This window comes from Amphimedon queenslandica, unplaced genomic scaffold (assembly GCF_000090795.2).
Source record: "Amphimedon queenslandica unplaced genomic scaffold, v1.1 AMPQUscaffold_12969, whole genome shotgun sequence".
NCBI classification, from domain to species: Eukaryota; Metazoa; Porifera; class Demospongiae; order Haplosclerida; family Niphatidae; genus Amphimedon; species Amphimedon queenslandica.
The window spans coordinates 5,116-8,589 of NW_003546795.1; positions in this window are offsets into that span (position 1 = coordinate 5,116).

Genomic DNA, 3,474 nt, shown 5'->3' on the forward strand with positions numbered 1-3,474 from the left:
AAACAATGCTGTTATGTGAAATATCCGAATCATACTCAACCATCAAGAAGAGGACCCTGCAATACACTTCTGCTAAAAACTGTCCAAAAAAATTGTCTTGTGCCTTTCTTAACGTATCCCTATTATCCATTACATTTGTCACTACGTCGTTTAGCAATGAGACCTGGTTTTTTAAGTTCATGTGAGGAATGGAGACAAAGAGAGTCTACTATTCCTTCTGAATACTTTGCAGATATTTATGATGGCTCTGTCTGGAAAAAATTTCGTGAAGGTTTTTTATCAACACCATATTGCTACATGCTGACATTAAATGTTGACTGGTTTCAGCCATTCAAACATACACAATATTCAGTTGGTGCAATTTATTTGGTAATTCAAAACTTACCACGAGAACAGAGATATAAGGAAGAAAATATTGTTTTAGTTGGTGTCATGCCAGGTCCACATGAACCAAATTTATCGATTGACTCATATTTACTCCCACTTACTGAGGAACTATCTAAGTGCTATAATGAAGGTATTCAAGTACTTACTTCTAATGGAATATCTGTAAATATAAGGACATTGCTGTCATGCATTAGCTGTGACATTCCAGCAACAAGAAAAGTAGCAGGTTTTTTGGGTCATAATGCGCGTTTGGGGTGTAACAAGTGCTACAAGGAATTTGATCACTCATCGTCAGGAGTTGTAAATTATTCTGGTTATGAGAGATCTTTGTGGAATCCTCGGACAGCTAGCAAACATCGCTCTGACTGTTTGAAAGTAGAATCATGTAAAACTAAATCTGAAACAAAAAAAATGGAATCATTGTTGGGAGTTCGACCATGTGCACTCTTAAAGCTACCTTATTTTGACCCAATTCAATTTGTGGCAATTGACATCATGCACAACCTCTTTTTAGGAACATCAAAGCGTATATTTGGTACTTGGATAGAAAAAGGAATTATCACAAAGCAACATTTGCTATCAATAGATAAACTTACATCAACCTTTACAGTCCCAAGCAATATTGGCCGACTTCCTTTAAATATGTCATCCAATTATTTAAGTTTTAAAGCTGCTCAATGGTCTACTTGGACAACAGTTTATTCTCCTATTGTTTTAAAAAGTATTTTACCTAACGAAGACTATAGATGTTGGCTTCTTTATGTAAGAGCATGTGCAATTCTATCGCAACGAATGCTAACACTCTCTGATATAAATACAGCAGATAGTTTACTGCTAACTTTTTGTAAGAAGGTTAGCGAATTATATGGATCTGATTGCTGTACTCCAAACATGCATCTCCATCTGCATTTAAAGGAAACTCTTCTGGACTTTGGTCCAGCACATGCTACCTGGTGTTTTTCTTTTGAAAGATTTAATGGAATTTTAGGTTCAATGCCAACCAATAAAAAAAGTGTTGAGATTCAGTTTTTTCGTACCTTTATTCGGAAACAAGTCCTATTGTCTCAAAATAAAACAATTGAAGATGAGGATTTTAAAAAATTTTTGCCAGTATCACTGTCTACTGAAAATACATATACATTACGATGTGAAAGTGAGAGTGAACTACACAATATTTTGAAGTTACACTATGGGCCTTTGGAATTATATCCATTCAAATATAGTGATACGCAAGGACTTATACAACTACTTGATTTAGGAAAAGAGCAAGTATTTACATCATCTGAGACTGTTGACATAGTTCATTTGTATGAACAATTAAATCCAGGTTGTGCAGTAGTGTATGTGTCCCCTTTTTATGTTTGCCATGGCAGGATTCGTATTGGGAGTGAGATACTGGGTTCAACACTACACGGTCGTTCAGCTAAGTCTTCTTCAGTTATATTTGCAAATTGGCCAAACTTTGGACGCAATATCCATCAATTCGAACATAGTAGGCCTAACATAGGCAAAGTTGAATATTACTTTTGCCATAGTGTTACTATAATTGAAAATCAAACTCAATTATCAAAAATCGTGCATTACACCTTTGCTTATGTTCATTGGATGCAATATCATCATCAACATAGTTTTTATGGAATATCTGCAACTGTCTGTGCAAATTTGACAAGAGAAACATCATTATGTTCTGTTATCCCTGTTTTACGCATTGCTGGAAAATGTGCAAGCTGTCTGACTACTTTAAATGATGAAAGTGTTTTTGTAGCAGTTCCTATTCCATTGAAATTCTGTATATAGTGTACTGTATTAGTGTGTCAAGAATAAACCATAGTCTATATAACTGCATGGTGCTTGCCATGGACAATTATTATGCAATCTCTGTACTGCATGCTTATTGATATATTATTTGTGTTAAAAATAATAATGATGGATCAACTTGCATGCATGATTTATAGCCTTGGAATTCTTTAGCTTATAAGCTGTAATCTTCATATTATCACAAGTAACTTACTGCTAACAACACTGACAACAAGACACAAAATGAAGAACTTGCTTCAGGTTCAGCCTTACACAAGTACATTGAAGTCAAATTAAAGCTCATGCAACCTACCACAAATAACCTGATTACTGAAACTAATACTGTTATAATACATAACACAAGCAAGGCACTTGCATCAGGGTATAGCCTTGCGCAAAATCTTACAAAAAATAACTTGCAATGCTAAGAATACATTTATTTTTTTATTTTTATTGAAATGTCAAAAATGTCAATCTATGGCCTTAATGTCTACATCCACCTAGTTAAATAGACTCATTTCGGAAGCAAGAGGCGAGGATAATGATGAACCTCACCCACTAGTTATGACAACCTGAGTGTGAAAAAACTAGAACTAAAAACTAGAACAACACTATAGTACTAATAAGCTATAGTTCAATGATCTTCATCATCCTGTTCTGCATCAAAATCAAACAACTGGACCCTCCTACCACCATTGGATACCTCTGTTTCTCCATCGATATTTCTAACTATGGTCAACATTCTTGTTCCACCACCTTTGTAATCAAGGTATGCTGGTATATTATTAGTTTTGGTCCTTCTGACAAAGAATGCATGTGATGCAGTATTTCTCAGATTCCTATTGAGTGATAGAACAGTTTGCATCCTGAATGAATTGTGAGTACTAAAGCGGATGCCAGTATGATACAACCTCGACGCCATTGTTTATTACGACATGTACCTAAATATTGATTTCATACTGTTATAATACAAGCTTGTATATATAAAGCATAAAATAGAGATAATTGTCACTTGCATCAGGATAGCCTTGATCAAAAGCCTAAACTCAACCTACTGTTCAGACTACCACAAGTAACTTAATATGCTAGAAAACAATACAATGCATGCATGTAAAACATAACGTATTAAAATGCATACAAACAAACTAACAAACAAATAAGAAGGCATGTAATAATAGTCACTTGCATCATTGTAGCCTTGCACAAGCAGATCAAAAGCCATAGCTCAACCTACTGTTCAGACTACCACAAGTAACTTAATATGCTAGCTAACAATACAATGTATGCATG